The sequence below is a fragment of the Mastomys coucha genome, unplaced genomic scaffold (genome assembly GCF_008632895.1).
Source record: "Mastomys coucha isolate ucsf_1 unplaced genomic scaffold, UCSF_Mcou_1 pScaffold16, whole genome shotgun sequence".
Taxonomy (NCBI): domain Eukaryota; kingdom Metazoa; phylum Chordata; class Mammalia; order Rodentia; family Muridae; genus Mastomys; species Mastomys coucha.
In genome coordinates this window covers 17344485-17362596 of record NW_022196898.1, presented here as the reverse complement: position 1 = coordinate 17362596, position 18112 = coordinate 17344485, and the positions used below count along the sequence as shown (strand labels likewise).

Below are 18112 nucleotides of genomic sequence, written 5' to 3'. Positions count from 1 at the left end.
AAGAAGAAGAAGAAGAAGAAGAAGAAGAAGAAGAAGAAGAAGAAGAAGAAGAAGAAGAAGAAGTAACACCACCATGAACCTCCTGGTGTTTATCTCCTAAAGCACATGTGTAAGAGACATGTATGTATGTGAACTTTTAACACATTGGAAGAACTAAGCCTGTTAAATCGAATCAACAGTCTAGTTGCTCACTGTAAAAATAATAGTGGCATGTTCAGGTTTCAGAGAACAGTTCAAACCTGCCATTTCCTTTTTCAGGCCATGACTCAGACTACATAAAATCATCTAAATGGAGATAAAGAGTGGGTACCCAGAAGTCGCCCAGAACTTGAAGCTCTGATTCAGTGGCTGTGCCTCTGCAGGGCCTGATCTAAGCTTTAAGTCTGGTTGACAGAGTTGAGTGTGTCTAATTTAAGATATATGCCAAGGAGACCTAAATAGCAAAGGAAATGAGAATAGATGTACTGAGGGAGAAAAAAAACTTGACAGGTCTGGGTGTACATTTCATGGAACAAGTTTCAAAACCCCAGGGGTGCATCCAACATCCAGTTACACAACATAAGCTGCAGAGAGAGGAGCTCTTTGGAATCTGTTGTTTGTTTGTTTGTTTGTTTGCTTGCTTTGCTTTGCTTTGCTTTTCTGTCTAACAATCTCAGGCCAGACTAGAGTCTGTCTTTGTTCACCTAACTCTGCTCATTTCTTCAACACTCCTCGGCAGTGATACCAAAAAGCCGCTTGATCAGAACTTGCCCTCTGAGTAACTGAAGTGAGAGTGAAAATACCTAAACTGAGCAGCAGTCCCCTGTGGGAGAAAGGCAAGGCTCTGTAGGAAGAAATGACATACAGGATCCATCCTTCTCAAGTCAAGGGAGGACATAGGTATACACCTCACCAGCTGCCATGGAATCCAAGAACAACTCTTCCTAACATTTGGAAGAGAGCCTGTGACCTGAGCTCTCAGTACTGCCACTCCTGCAGCTCAGACACACCAGACAGTGTGTATTTGGAATCAGAAAAATGGGTACCTTAGATGTATAAGAAATTGGAGGGGAACGGCCCTGTGAAGTATTGTGTTCAAGCTCACACAGCAGACTGAAGAAATACAAAGCCTCCAAAGTCTTTATTCTGTGTTCTTTTCCCTGTATTATATATATTGCACATGATATAATATAATATATGTTGGCAATTTAAAGTGTTTATTTTCAATGACCAGCTCAGGGATAGAGCATTTTCCTGCCACACAGAGTTCCATCCCTACCATATAAAAACCACTTTTTTCCCTTTACTTGTCATCCATTTTAAAAGCTGCATTTCAAACACTGAGAAAGGATAATCTCCACTTTGAGGTTAGCATAGTATACATAGCAAATTCCAAATCACTCTGGGCTACCTAGCCTATGTATGGAGAAGGCTCAGCCAGTGATGTGCTTGTTTGCAAGCATGGAGATCTGTGTTTGTGTCCCCAACAGCCCCACAAATAGCTGGACACAGCACACATACACTTGTAACCCCAGTTTTGGAGGGGCAGAGATGGGGAGCTCTTTGGGACTCACTGGTTAGCAGTCTTGCTGAGTTGGTGAGCTCCAGATTCAGGAACAAACCCTGTCTCAGAAAACAATGTGGAAGGCAAAGAGGAAGACAGCTGACATTGATTGACCTTTGGCATCAGTACACATGGGCACATAGGTATCCACATCCACACATGCATGCACACACATTGCATGCACACACAAACACACTCCTACACACAACCTTCCAGCAGCAATACCTTACGTCTTCTGTAGAAAATTCAGTAGATTGTGTTAACATTCTCAGCTGCATACTCTGCCTTTTTTTGAGATTACACTGTCCCATTGAGATAAGGCTTGACCATGCTACAAGTTTATCATCTATCTGCTCTGAGCTAAATTTCCACAATGGAGACTGTTCCTATTACGTGGATCTCAAGATAAAGAAGAAACAGAAATGAGACTAGCTTACAGCTGATGCACTGTGAGTGAGAAAGAATGCTTTATTATAAACCATTGAGATTTTGGTGCTCTTTGTTATTGCCACATAACCCAGCAAAAGCTAACTTATATAGTGAGTGGCAAATAGCAATAACAGCGAAGACGATTAATCGGTCATCATTAAACCACTCATATAAAATTATGAACAAACCAACCAACCTCATACATTATTTTTGAAGGTGAGAACACATCATAACTGACTAACCTTTTTCTTTGATGTACTTGCTTCCATGTTGCACAGGACTTCTTTTCCAAGAACAGTGTGAGAAGTTCATTGTAGAACCAGCCTCTTTATCCCACTTCCCACTCTCAGAAATGCAAGCTTCATACCAAAAATGAATATGAAATGAAGGTATCCCGTGTCAGCACCACTGTGTCTGTTACAGCTGGTGCCTGGAAAGAAAGATGAAGAATAGAAGCAACAAAGAATCCAAGTACCCAAAAAGCCAAGGCCTTGGGGTAAAATCTCAAGCACTTTCAAATGCTATTTATTTACCTATTTACCAATCTACTTATTTATTAAAAGATGCCAGGGATCAAATCCAGGGCCTGGTGCAGGCTAGCTAGGTGTTCTGCCACTGAGCTATATCCTCAACTCAAACTACTTCTCTTCATGCCTATGTCTATGGGTAGTTGCCAATAGCCTCAGAGGCCAACTGGCCATCATTCCACATGAACCCAACAGTAACATCCATTCCACCATTGTGGGAGAGAGAGCCCCAAGCCTCCCTCCCTGCAGGCATATCTAAGCTTTTGACACTGCAACAGGACATGCGGAGGTTCATGCCTAGAACCACACAACCAAGTTCCAAACACATATTGCAAAAAAAAAATTCACATAGTGTTTTAAGTAAGTTTATAATTTTGTGTTTGTCCACATTCATAGCTATCCAGAAGTACAGCTCATGAGCTACAGGATAGACATCAGGAGAAGCCAGCTGACAACTATTGAACGTCTACATATAAAAGCTACTCTAAGAACACAGACTAGGGTCTCTGACTTCTATTAAAGTATAATTCAGTTGGGGAAAGACATGAAAATCAATCAAAATATAATAAGCAGATTTTGAGGAAAATTTGGAAAGTAAATAAGTTGATAAAGTTAGAAATTGCAGTACTGATTGTTTCTGAGATAGGAAAAAGCCCTTGTGCTACATGACATTTCCGTTGAAATCCTAAGGATAAGAAGAATTCAGCCATGAAGAGAAAGAGCTGAGAATGTGTATTTGAAGCAGGGGGGAAAGGATCACAAAGATTCTGAGGCACAAAAGAGCATGACATATCCCAGGAACAGATTGGCTTTCAAAGAAATGGACTCGTGACTTGAGTCTTAGGGCCAACTTGGTATTGAAATATTTCAAACTGAATCAGAGCCAGAGGAGCAGGACTGCTGACAAGCAGGATTTTTTGAGAGTGGAGGACAGGCATGCTTTTCCTACAAACTGATTCCCTCCAATGATGGTATGGCTTTGCTAATGCTGGGATAAATTCAAACAAGGCAAGACCATGTACATTGTACAAAAAAAAATAAATGTTACATCTTAATATGAGGCCTGTGTATCAAAGACATGTGAGGGAAAAGCCTGCCTCATCTCTTAAAACCATCAGAGTCCTATCCTGCTCAGAATGGGCATCGAAATGATGAGTCTAGTGATAAGGAAAGCTCTGTTAAAATTCATTGCATCTGCTCCTGCCTCATGGACCTCCTGCTTCTCTCAAATGTTTCTGGACCTTGCCTATATCATTAGGAGGTATGTGTCATCCTGCACTAGTTTATAATCCACTTGACCTACTCAGTCCAGCAGTAAAGTCTGAATTACTGTTATAGGAGTATTGTGCCCCTCAGCAGGCAACGGATGCAGCTCTTAGCCACACAACTTAGGAACACAGAAGTTAGTGTAAAAAAGTTGGCAACTGTGGTTATCTGCACTGTGCCCAGGTAAGACCCATCCTATAGTCAGTCAAGGAAGGAGGTGAGGCTCACAGGTCTTTGCCGTTGAACCGTTGTTAGGGATAGATTCTGGAAGAGAAGCAGTCATTTTGGGTCGTGTACTTTCTACTGAGACTATCAGGCTTCACTCAGTAGTTCCAAACTCTCCAGTCACACAGATGGCTCTGGTTAATCCCAAACAAAATGGACAGATTGAGAAAGAGAGAGAGAGAGAGGGAGAGAGGGAGAGGGAGAGAGAGAGAGATCTGTGGGTGAAAGATGGATGTACAGAAATAGTAAGGAGTTGAGAAGGATCAGTGAGCAAAACCTCTATATGTAAAAAGAGTTTTGCTTACCTCCAATTTTTTGTTTGTCTTTCCCTGGATTTCTTAAGGGATTTTTTTTCATTTCCTCTTTAGGGACCTCTATCATCTTCATAAAGTTTGTTTTAAGGTCATTTGCTTGTGCTTCAGCTGTGTTGGGATATTCAGGGCTTGCTGTCGTAGGATAGCTGGGCTCTGGTGGTGCAGTATTGCCCTGGCTATTGTTGATTGTGTTATTACACCAGTGTTTAGGCATCTGGGTTTGAGATGACTGTAGGTCTAGGAGCTGATTTCTGGATTTGTCTTTGTTGGATGGGTGTTTTGCTCCTTGGCTTCTGTTTCCTCTTTGGTCTTTGTGGCCTAGATTTCTGGTGGCCAGTGTGACTTCTGATCCAGTAAGGAATCTCTGACCAGGCTTGATTTCTGTTGACTAGCTTGGCCTTTGGTGCAGCAGGGGGTCTCTGTTCTTCTGACTAATGTGCCCTGATCAACTAGAGTCTTCTGGAGTTTGGGGGAAGGGCCAAGCATGAAATTATTTTTTAAAAAAGTTAAAACCAAGGACAACACTTGAGGAATGACAGCCTGAAGGTATCCACTAGCATCCAGATGTGTGCACATACACATAATTATGCACATACACACACACACATACATACATACATACCAAATACACACACACAATACACATACACTCAAAATACAATACACGCACACATGCACACACACACAATTTTGTGGAAAAGAAAAAGAGGAAATTGGGTACTCAGTCTAACCACTGAGTAGCAAAATCTCTGGAGTGTTCAGGTGGTTCTGAGCAGCCAGTTTGTTATAAGAGTCCAGGTGCAAAAGAAAGAACAGGGAGCTACTGACAGGAAGTAGGGCTTGCAAGGCACAGATGGTGAGAAGAATACACATACTGTTTACAAGGTATTTTCCAAGAGTCATGAGTTCTTATTCTCAAGTAAGCTTACAATAAGGAAACTAAGACAGGGGACCTCGGTGGATTCTCTCTAGATGAGTGGTTCCCACCCCCCCATCTCTCCATTGAATTTGGGTAGAATCGTTTCTTTTCAGGTCTTGTCATCCTCTTGTTCTCAGTAGTTTAACTAGGACAGACATAAAGCTTGGGACAAGATAATAGGACTGTTGGGGAGTTAAGACTTCCTAGGCTGAGACACAAGTTTTCTCACTGGATTTTCAAATGAGCAGATGGAAGAGTTCAGTCTATGGCAGAAAAGAAGGAAGCAGAATGTCTCTTAGTGTGGAGGAGACTTGGAGAAGGTGAAGCAAGAATTGGACAGAGCTAGGGCAGTTCAGGTGGTCCCACATGGGCTCCTGCTGCAGGCCTTACCTAAAGCCAGCCCCCACCAGGACACGTAGATTGTAGGAGTCCATAAATTACTATTTTGCTTTGTCACCTTTGACATGGGTTTTTAATCACCAGCAAGGAAGTTGTTAATCAGTGGACAAACAAGAGAAGGAGCTATACCAAGGAGTGCTCGTGGTATGTGATGATTAAAGGTTTTAGTTGAGTCAGCAGAGTTCACATAAGGCTTGATACCTGAAGGTCACCAGGAGATTTGGCAAGATCAGCTATAGCATAGTGGTGACTTGGTAACAAGGTTCTGCAATAGTGTGGAGTGTTCTCCGTGCCTATGTGTTATTGATATAGCTTCCATTCAATCATGTGGAGTAAGGGAGCACACTGGATTGAGAACTGGGGGTCTTTGTTCCAGTCACTGCTCAGAATTGACTTGCTGTATATTTTGGGCAAATAACTATTTAACTTCTTGGGATTTAACAGTTTGTGTATCTCTCAAATGATTCCACCTATGGCACTCAGAAAACCACACACACACACACACACACACACACACACTAAAAGTCTCAGTATTTGCTGTTTGCAGCAAATTTATACTGCTCAGAAACTGAGCAAGGAGAGCAGCCACCCAGGTCTTCCTAAGTCTTGTTAGCATTTTCCCTTCGCTACTAATCTATTATTTTGGGCTCAATGTCATCCAGTGCAGATCACTTTAACAAAGGCTACATCACAGTGTGTGTAGCCTATACAGAGCTGCGGTGCATAGCCTTGACTCTGGAACCTGCTCTTATTTTCCATGGCTGACTATTTCTCCATGTCTCTTCTGTGTTCTAGAGTACCCTGTTTTATATCACCACTTTTACTAACAACCCAAGGTAAGGGTGGTGATGGTTCATGGTGTCTGTCCTAGAAGATATCACGGGCCTTTCATTCTATGAAGGCAATTGTTTCCCAAGTTGCTATCTTAGCAGAGTTTTTGTTCTTTGTTGTTGTTGCTGCTGATGCTGCGTGTAGTTTTGTTGTTGTGTTTTGAGACAAAGTCTCACTGTACAGCCCTGGCTGGCTTAAAATGTAATATGTAAATCAGGCGGACGTAGAAAGTCACAGACATCCTTCTGCCTCTTGCATCCTAAGGACTAAGTATACAAGTTTTCCATCATTTTCAGCTTACAGAGCCTTTTCTGAGGTCTGGAGCATACATTCCTTTTCTTTCTTTGTAGCCTGGGCACTTGGACACTGGCCATGAAACAAAACTTGCAGTAACGGTTAGGGGCCATTAAAATGCATCCCTCTTATTTAGCTCAGTTGGGATCAGGAGGAGAGAGGTTCACTTTTCAACAGGGCGACATACCGTATATAACAGCCCTAACAATGAGGCTTTTATTTCCCTGAGTCAGCTTGAAAAATAATGTTGACTTTTATGGTCGATACATTATAGATCACCATATTTATGTCAAGACATATTGGCATGAACATAAATCAATGAAAATATTAATACACAAGTCTTGTGTTTAAATGAAACCCCTTGCAGTTCCACAGTTCCCCTCGTATTTCACTGTGGGGCACTCAGGGACCTCACCTCGGACGTGTGTTACTGAACATGAAATCAAGGCTCATTTTCATTCTCCACAACGACTCCTTCTAATCAGCCTTGTATAGAATCAGCTTCAAATTTTTTCCACTTTGTTCTTTTACCACAAACATACATAACTGCCTCCCATCATTAATAGGAATGTCAATTCTAATTTATGGTTTGTGCTTAAACAAACTATCTCAGAGCAAAGCGCTGGCTGATATATTTTTTAATAAATGAAACTCTGCATTTGGAGACCGACTTCAATTATTATTTTCCATCCACATTTTATTTTACAGTCATATATTTCAGAATTCAAGCTCATAATTTATACTTTTAACAAATAGGTTTAAAAAAAAAAACACATTCTTTGTCATGTGTTTTCTCTTTTGGATGCTCTCTACCCTTACAGGACACATGAACCACTAGCTTACAGGCCTTCTAAGGGTCCTGTGCTCCCAGACTGGTGAGGCCTGAACAAACTCTATAAGTCACTTCAGTCCCAGGCTTTAGGAAGGACCACACAGACACACAATATGTTAGTTAGTTCACAACTGTCAGTCCACATTGTGTGAGTGGCCCTGATCATGCTGTGTCTTCTCTCCTGGTGCCCTCTGCATCCTCAGGATACCATATCAGCTACTGGGACCAATCACCGTGTCCTGGAAGCATGTCTTTGCCTCTGTGCAGAGATTAGATATATCCAACAAGAGCAGAAGACAAAGGATGCCCTAGCAGGCTTCAAATGTCCAATGTTTGAATATGCAACACATCTAAAAAAAAAAAACTCAGGAAATACTCTATTAAGTATTGAGTACTGAGTTGCAAAGAAACAAAAACAAAACAAAACAAAACAAAGAAAACCACCTCCATGTTGGATCACAGCTATCTGGGGTGTGCAACCCAGAGGTCGTGGGATGGACATACCTGCTGGGACAGGGAGAATTATGGGTGGCCAGGAGAAAGCAAAAACAGAACAGAGAAGCAGTGAAGTAGAGAAGGGTGAGACAGTTTGGTTCAGGCAGAAGTCTGGTAGGCCTCCTTCATCTCAGACTCAGCTCATCCACTGTTCCATTCCACCTGCCACCCACCGCTCATCCTTTTCCTAGACTAGCACAGTAGCCCCTAACCTGCCCCCAATAACCCAGCTCTCTGCTCTTCAAACAGCAGGCATGGTGGCTTTTCGAAATGCAGATCCCGCCCTATATTGTTGTGCTTTCTTTGCACACAGGCAGACATGCCGAGAGATAAACCAATTAGGAAGATACAAACCAATCCATCTGAAGGGGACAGACCTATACACACTAACACAGCAATGACTTAAAGTACACAAAGATCCTCGAGCTGCTACAGAAATCAGAGATCATCAGGAAACAGTAAGTTAAACTGTATCCGCAGTAAGATGGAGGCTGATGTTCACACCCAGAAGGACTCACATGGTATGCACTCTCTTGTAAGTGGATATTAGCCATAAAAAACCTGGATACCCAAACTACAGTCCACAGACCCAAAGAAGATAAATAACAAGGGATGCCTGTGAAACAAGGCTCAGGACAAAGGCACAAGCTCTGATCCTGCTGTGTCTTCTCTCCTGGTGCCCTCTGCATCCTCAGGACACCGCATCAGCTGTTATAGACCCATCTGAGGAACTTGCATCTCTAAATCAGAGAAAGAGCAGAGCAGATGTCCCTGTGGGTGTGGCCTGACCAGCAGCAGACAGTAGCATGTGCACTACTGTCTGCTCAGTCCTGTCCTGGAGAGGCTTTTCTCAGAGCCTAGAGCTCCCTTGGAGCTGGGCACTCCCCTCCCCTTTGTGGGGACCACCTCAGAAACACACATTGGGTCCCTCGATAGACATGTTGTTCCTCAATCCCCTCCATGTTGGATCACAGCTATCTGGGGTGTGCAACCCCCCACACACAAAATGATAATACATATGGCCAGGGCTCTGCTTTCTGAGTGGTCCAAGCTAGAACATTATCTGCCCCATCCTCTCCCTGATAGAGTGAGCCTTCCCACTGGATAGCTCTCACAGTGCAAGCAAGCTACAGGAGAGTCTCTCTGCCTTGACATGCGGCTGGGTGGAGGAAGGGACCCTGGCTCTTTGAGGCTTGAGCTTGAGCCCCACAGCTGCTCTACTCTCTTGACCTACCGCAAACCAATTCCTATTTCTTTATACACAGCACATAGAGACTCGGTAGTGATATATTTAAAGATCTTTGATGCTAAAGGAAAAGAAAGAGAAATATTTCTTGGACATCCTCTCTTAGGGTTCTAAGCCCAGAGATAGTGATGGAGCTTCCTTGACCATAGAATAATGTTGCAGTGTATTGTTGTTGTTGTTGTTGTTGTTATCTTGTTTTGTTTTACATCTTACACTGAAGCTAAAATTTCTGACTTCAGAGTTAAGTTTAAAGTTATCACACACTTCTACAGTGGATCAACAAGGGCATCATGTCTGCTTTTCTGGAGCAATATCAGCTCCAGAACCTTTGCTATGGCAACACAATGTTGCCCATCCATCCTCATGTTTACCCTGACTTGAAACTGCCAGCCATACCACATCCTTGTCAACAGAAAATAAAAACCCTCAAACTGCAACAGGAATTCACTATGGAAGTGATGTATTCACTGTGTCAGATTCAGAACAATTAAGATGTTAAGCCAGAGCCCAGGTACAGAGCAGTCATGAGCCCATACTGTAGAATACAAATATAATACAAAATCATTTCAAAGCTAGCATACATATTTAACTATGACTCCAGATAAACTATTAAAGTGGGTAGTGAATCACTATGTAGATCTACTTAACAATTTCCTAAAGCAATATATTCAGTTGGTGCCCCTGTGGGACATACATCCCAAGACACACTTCCCTTGGAAACCTGATTCTGTGGTTAGTATTGACCCCTACATTTGCTATGCTTCTTCCTATACAAGCATATGCAGGATAAACTTCACCTTTTTTATTGGATATTTTATTTATTTATATTTCAAATGTTATTCCCTTTCCTGGTTTCACCTCCACAAGCCCCCTATCTCATCCCCCCTCGCCCTGCTACTATGAGGGTGCTGCCCTATCCACCCACTCCCACCTTACCACCCTGGCATTCCCCTACACTGGGGCATCGAGCCTTCACAGGACCAAGGTCCTCCCTTCCTACTGATGCCAGACAAGGCCATCCTCTGCTACATATGCAGCTGGAGCCATGGGTTACTCCGTGTGTACTCTTTGGTTGGTGGTTTAGTTCCTGGGACCTCTGGGGGGGGTCTGTTTGGTTGATACTGTTGTTCTTCCAATGGGGTTGCAAATCTCTTCAGCTCCTTCAGTCCTTTCCCCAAGTCTTCCGCTGGGGTCCCCATGCTCAGTTCAGTAGTTGACTGTGAGCATCCACATCTGTATTTTTCAGGCTCTAGAAGAGCCTCTCAGGAGACAGCTATAACAGGCTCCTACCAGCAAGGACTTCTTGGCATCTGCAATAGTGGGTTTGGTGTCTGTATATGGGATGGATCCTCAGGTGGGGCAGTCTCTAGATGGCCTTTCCTTCAGTCTCTACTCCATACTTTGTCCCTGCATTTACTTTAGACAGGGACAATTCTAGGTTAAAAATTTGGAGATGAGTTGGTGGCCCCATCCCCAAACCAGGGGCCTTGCCTAACTTCTGGATATGGTCTCTATAGGTTCTCCCTCCCCTTTGTGGGGTATTTCATAACAGCCTTATTTATTAGCCAGAAGCTGGAAAGAACCCAGATGTCCCTCAACAGAGGAATGGATATAGAAAGTGTGGTACATTTACACAATTGAAGTACTACTTAGCTATTAAAAACAATGACTTCATTAAATTCACAGGCAAATGGCTGGAACTAGAAAATATCATCCTGAGTTAACACAGTCACAAAAGAACACATATGGTATGCACTCACTGATAAATGAATATTAGCCCAAAATCTCGGAATACCCATGATACAATTTGTGGAAGTTTCAGTCCTTCTTAGAAAGGGGAATAAAATACTCACAGGAGGTACAGGGTAGGAGGGACATGGGAGGAGTAGAGGAAGGGGAGGGGAAAGGGGGCAGGATCAGGTATGGGAGGAGATGGGGATGATATACAGAGGGTCAGGAAATTTGAACAGAGGTATGTAGCAATAGGAGATGGGGAACTGGGGATAGCCACCAGCAAGTCCCAGATGCTAGTAAAGCAAGAGGCTCCCAGGACCCAACAGGGATGAGATTGGCTGAACTTTACTTATAATGAGGCACACAAAGGGACTAATAGCAGTCAGTAAAAACAGAACAAAACAACAATAAGACTACAATGAAATCCTGTGCTTTGAGAACATTATTGAGTAACATGAGGGTTTCTTTGACACAAGATCTGCAGTACTTCATCTGCTATCCTAAATGACTACCAAGTGACTACCAGGCAGGTAGCTCATGAAGAGTATGTGCACCTGACAGAGCTGATCCGTGGGGCAGAGCAGTACAGCAAGAAAATTCACCAAGCCACTCTGATGGCACACAATTTAAAACTTAGGAATTGTGCAGTGCTAGAATTTTCAAGTTCATACTTTTGGACTGTGGATAGCATCATACAACCGTAATCTCAGAAAGTAAGAACCAGGATAAAGAGGAACTACTGTGTTCTGTTTAGTAGCTTCTCTGAATTGAGGCAGTATTCTGTGGCACATAATGAAGACAGAACAGACAGTGAGTTGGAGACTGAGTTGGAGACTTGCTATTTCTTTACCAAGCTTTGTTTTTTGGGGGGGGTGGGGTGGGGTGGGGGGCAACTGTGGTGGAGTTAGGAAAGTAAAAGAACATTCCCCTGAAATCTGGTTTTATAAAAAGAAATCCAAGCTTGCCCTCCATGAGTTGCCCTACAACATACAATTCTACTGATCCTTAGACTCTCTGCTGTAAAATGAAGAGAATAATGCTTAACCCTCAGAATGTTCTGTGCAATAGTCACCCACCACAAAGGGCCGCTCTCAGCTAACTGTACCTCTACTTGTTTGTATGAAAGCAACATAGTAATGATGGATCCAGACTGATAAGTGAAGGGTTTGTTGGTAGGATTATGGGGGGCTGGGGAAGAGGCTCCTCAGTGATGATGTCTTTTCTACAGCCATGATGCTGTGGCCAGCGCACATCCCTGGTTCAGATTTTCATCCTCATGAGGATGAGGAGGGGGAGGTGAAAACTATCTGTGGTCTCTACTGCCATCCAGTGCTGAGTTGTCAAAATAACATCAAATTATTTTCTAGTGCATTTGAAACAAAATTGAATGCAGGTAAAACATTTGCTGCATTAATTTACTATAGAATTAATTATACCCACACCCCTACCATTTAAAAAAACCTAAAAATTGTTATGGGAATGATTATTTTTGTAAATAAATATTATCTTGATATAATATGTGTGTGTATGTGTGTGTCAACAGATAGATGCATATGTACTTTGATAGATATACAGATAAGCATATGCTAATGATTTTTGGAAAACTAAACTCGGTAGAAATAACCACTTACTGTCTGGGGATATTTATGACTCTCCAGTGAATAGCTTCCTATGTGAAGGAGGTCTCTGGAGACTAGATGTAGCTCAATGATGATTAACAGGCATAGAGTCCAGATTTCAAATCCTATCACCTCAAGAACATATCTAACTGACAAATGTGTATCTTTACACCAAAGAGTGAGTGAGACTACTCTGGTGCTGTTGTTGTTGTTGTTGTTATTGTTGTTGTTGTTATTACTAATTATCTGAAACAAAATCTTGCCATGTAGTTTAGGATAGCCTGTTACTTGTTCTGTATGTAGCCTATGCTGGCCTCAAATTCACAGTCCCCCGCCTCAGCTTTCGGAATACTATAAACAGCCTAAGAGTTCTTGGGTGGGGCCAAAGTCAGTGATCTATGCAGAGGGCTGCCCCCTAGCGGGGGTTCTCCAACTCTTGTCAGCAAAACAGGTGAAAACAGAGGTAGTGCTTGATTCACAAAGTTAGTCACTTTGTGTGAAAGGCCAGGTGAGGCAGCACTGAGTCTCAGCTTCTCTCTGAGAGCTTCCCACTGGGCTAGGAATGCAGCTTCTCTAGAAATATCTATGCATTTGCCAGCGCCTAGGCATGAAAGATTACAGGGAAGAAAATGAATGGAAATATGTTTACTTCCCTCTCCGAGGCAAAAAGCTTTCTTCTTGTTGTCCAGTAGATTTTAAAGCCAGTCAGAGGAGTGGTGAACTGTTGGCATCCTGAGGCACAGAGAACCTCCATCTCCCACAATATCCAGACCCAATCTTCACTGTGCCTCCAAGGCCTGGGCCTCACCATGCTAGTCCTCAGCATGGTGAAAGACCCAAATCCTCCTCAGGCTTGTGCCTCACATACAAAGCCTCAGTACCTCCCATCTCAGTAGTGTCTCTCCTGTCAGCTACCTGTTCCATGTCCACCCTTGTTGGCTTTTCTGGGGGCAGAGATGACTCTCCTCTACATCCTGCAACAGTACCTCCTGGTCTGACTGGTTTGTTCGTGCTCCAGGGCCAAGTCTATGGCATTATCAGTATCTTCCTCAAATACATCTGTTAGAAGGGATTTCCAGATAGTCAAGATGAATCACATGCAGAGATCACCTGAGAATTATTACAGTTGGCTCATGCTGTCTGAAATTTCCTACAGTGTAAGATCTAGAAGTTGGGGAACAGGGATTCCGATAGCAGGGCTCAGTCTGAGAGCAAACATCTGAGAACTAGGGCTCATAAAGAATTGTCCTAGAGTCTAAAGGCCAGAGAGTCTAGAGCTCTGATGTCCAAGACCAGAAGATGGGACCTCCAGCTCAGTGAGGAGGGTGGGCTCACCTTTCCTTAACCTTTTCTCCCTGTCTGGGCCCTCCACCAATTAGATGATGCCCATATTGGGTAAGGGAGGATCTTCCTTAATCTGATTCAACTGGCAGAATCCTTTGGAAGCACTCTCACAGACAAAATTAAAATAATCATGTTCTATCAGCTCTCTGGGTTTTCCTACTCAGTCAGATGCACACCCGAGATGAACCGTCACTGGACTTATTCCGTCACCACCCTGCTTAGGAATGTCCTTCCTCTCAGACTCTGTGACAACTCTGCCATCTTCAGTCATGTGGACCCTCTGCGCTTGCCATCTCTTCCAAATGTCCCTTACCTTGTCCTTGTGCAGCTCACCCTCTGCCCAACAGGCCCCTGTGTCTCCTTCTCCTGGAAGCACAGCTGCTGCCTATGTTAAGAAACCTTCACTTGGTCCCCTCAGTGGCTGTATCCTGGCATTATCCATGGCTTTTGTGACCATTTCTCACAAAATACAATTAGCTGTACCCATTTCTAACTTCCCCACTAAGGTACAAGATCCTGGAGAGCAAGGGCTGTCTGTGTGCACACATGTGCATGTGTATGTGTGTGTATGTGTGTGTGTATGTACATATGTATGTGTGCAAATGTATGTGTATGTGCAAGCATGTGTGTGTATATGTGTATGTGTGTGTGCACAGGTGCATGTGTGTCTGTGTATGACTGTTTATGTGTGTGTATGTGAGTGTGTGCATGAGGGTGTAAGTGCATGCATGTGTTGTGTGTATCTGTGTTTTTGTATGTGTGTGGGTATGCATGTGTGTATATGTGTGTGTGTGCAGGTCCATGTGTGTGTATCTGTATGTGAATGTTTACATGTGTGTGAGTGTGTATGTGCATGTGTGTACGTGTGTGTGTATGAATGCATTGTGTATGTGTCTGTGTGTATGTGTATGTATATGTGTATGTGTGTTCAGGTGCAAATGCACACTGTGTACATGTGTCTGGAGGCCAGACATTTACTTGAGTATCATACTTTAGGTGACATTATTCCTTATTTTTATAGAGATGAGATCTTCAACTGGGAAGGAACTCACCAAGTAGACTAGACTGGCTTGCCAGCCCCAGGATCCTCCTGTCTCCACCTCTCCCACACTAGGTCTTTGAGGGCATGTCACCTTGCCTGGCTTGTGGTTAGATGTGAGATCTAAGAGTCAAAGTTGGGTCCTCATGCTTGCACAGCAAGCACTTTTTCACTTAGCTCTCTCCTTGGCAGATGCTATTGTTTTCATTGTGAATAAAGCTCTGTAGACAGTAGTCACCAGTCAATTGAGCCCAAATCATCCACCCTAAGCTTACCTCTCTTGCTATCTTTTATTTTTCAGTGTTGCTTGGTTTTGTTTGTTTTGAAACAAGGTCTTGCTATATTGCTCAGCTGGTTCTCAGAATCTTGGGTTTAACTAGTCTTCTTGCCTTGGCCTCCCTTGTAGTATGAACACAAGTGTATGTACACCATCCCATTGGCTTTAGCCCACTCCTTATTTTAACTGTCTTTCTAAATATTAAGTGCCTAGTGTTAAGTCCTGGAATTATACATCTCTCAAGCCCCTGGGTTCCATGCTATTTGGCTGACCACACACTCATTGACTTACCTAAAGTGACAGAAACTTCAGGTTCCCCCACACGGCCTCTGTGGCTACATGAGCCCGTCCTTTGGACCTGCTGTATCAGCATGGATAGCAATAAGGAAGAAACTGCACCTGGCTTCCTAGCTCAAAACTGTTTTCTTAAGTGCTCAGGAGGTTGAGGTGGCTAATAAGCAAATTGTCCTCAGTATTCAAATAAGCAGTTAATAAATCCTGAAAGAGATACAAATCAAAATCCTTCCACGGAGCATCTAGGCAAAACCTGTGTTTTCCCTAATCCTGAAAGCCCATGGGTCACTTTCTCTTTCACAATGGTATATGAGGCTAGCACCAGATTGTGGGCAGTATCAGATCCCCTCTGGGTACACCATCCTCTCAGCTGGAGTGACTCCCCTAAGAGAGTTCCTGAGTCTATGCAAAGGGTTCTACCGGGGTGGGGGTGTGTCATGGAACTGGCAGTTTTCTTTGCCCATTTAAATGACAGCACTGTCTTCCAGCCACCATGATACGAGAATCTACCAACAGTAGAGAGCAGACGAGTCAAGGTAGGACCACTGAGCCCCAAAAGTCTAAGCATGGAGTTTAAAGATTGGATTTAACTTTTTTTCCACCTGGATCTTCTTGTGCTCAGATAAGGACTTCAAGATCAGGAGAAAAGCTGAATGCCAGGTTGGGGGAGGCTAGCACCCAGCTGAGGTCCTGATGCTGTGCATTCTATTTCCTTTCAGGAGAAGCAGAAGTCATCTTCGAGGAAGCCTCCTTGGAGATGGAGAAGCTAGACATGAATATCTCAAAGGATCATGGCGCCTGCCACTTCTCGGAGAGCTACAAGCAAGTCTACCTCTCACTAACCTACAGTCTCATCTTCATGCTAGGGATGCCCCTCAATGGGGTTGTCTTATGGCTCTCCTGGTGCCAAACCAAGCCCTGGAGCTGTGCCACCATCTACCTGATGAACCTGATGGTGGCAGACCTGCTTTATATGCTGAGCCTGCCCTTGCTCATCATCACGTATGCAGTGGGTGACACCTGGCTCTTTGGGGAGATGCTGTGCAGGCTGGTGCGTTTCCTGTTCTACACCAACCTCTACAGCAGCATCCTGCTGCTGACCTGCATCTCTCTACACCGGTTTCTAGGAGTGTGCCACCCCCTGAGCTCACTGTCCTACCGGACTCACCGGCATGCTTGGCAAGCAGCTGCTGCCACCTGGATCCTGGTAGTCCTCCAATTGCTACCGACTCTGGTCTTCTCCCACACAGACTACGTCAATGGCCAGATGATCTGCTATGACACAGCCAGCCCAGAGAATTTTGATCATTTCTTCGCCTACAGCATGGTACTGATGTTATCTGGGTTTGTCTTCCCCTCCTTAATCATTCTCGGGTGCTACTCTCGGATGGTCAGAAGCCTGACAAACCCAGTGGAGGACCTCCCAGCAACAGGCCACACAGCTCGTGCCAAGTCTATTCGGACCATCCTGCTGGTGTGTAGCCTCTTCACACTCTGTTTTGTGCCCTTCCACATTGCCCGATCCTTCTACTTGGTCATCCGCTTCCTGAAGTCACAGGACTGCCAGCTTTTGTCGGCAGCCAGCATGGCCTACAAGATCTGTAGGCCTCTGGTAAGCATGAGCAGCTGCCTCAACCCGGTCCTGTACTTCTTATCCCAGGGCAACAACAGAACCCAACTCCTCCAGAAGCTGAGACAAAACAAGGTGGGTGAGCACTCCACTGGTGTGGAAGGAGCACCCAGAGCTAGGCAGATCCAGGCACTGCCAGGATGAAGTCTCGAGAGAAAGAGTTGGACATAGACCTGGGGCTTGTTAGTGGGAGAGGAGCTGGAGCCTTCCTACAGGGGTGCTAGTAAAAAGGATTTTATAGAAATGGCAACATATTTGGAAATAAGACTACAGGGGGAGCCCACCACACCAAGAGTGAGCTGACACTGATAGCTTGTCATTCTGGTCTCCGGTCAAAAGTCAGCACCTTGGAAGCCTCCGCTGCAACCCCCAACCCCCACACACTAATGTTGACCTCTCCCCATAACCCAGTCACTCTTTTTTCTTCTGTGATCATTGTCTGTGGATGATTTATTTCTGATATACCTCATCCTATTGGTACATAGGTTCCAACAGGAGAGGGACCTTGTCTTACTGCTGACCCCCATCACTGGTCTCTACAGCAGTGCCCTGCAGAGTGCTACACAGTGGGTAGAGGCTGATGGAATGGGGGGGGGGGTGAAGAGAAGAATGAATGAAGCCCCTGCTGTGTGCCAACAATACATCCACACCCTCACAGCAGTGAGGTGCTGTTTTCACCTGTTCACAGTCAGGAAACTCAGGCACAGCACACTAGGCTATGAGCCAGTTCATCCCTCTGGAGAACACCCACCCGGATCATAGCTGAAGGGACACTTCAGGCAAGGCAGGGGGCCTTGAAGCATGTGACCCTACATGTCAAGCCCAAGAGTGCCCAAGTGCTCAGCAAAATAGCCT

The 18112-nt window shown here is 44.2% G+C and overlaps 1 pseudogene; it reads left to right on the top strand.

Annotated features, from left to right (window-relative positions):
* The first annotated feature begins 16120 nt into the window (after positions 1-16120).
* LOC116094330 lies at positions 16121-17401 on the top strand (annotated as a pseudogene).
* Positions 17402-18112: the final 711 nt, after the last annotated feature.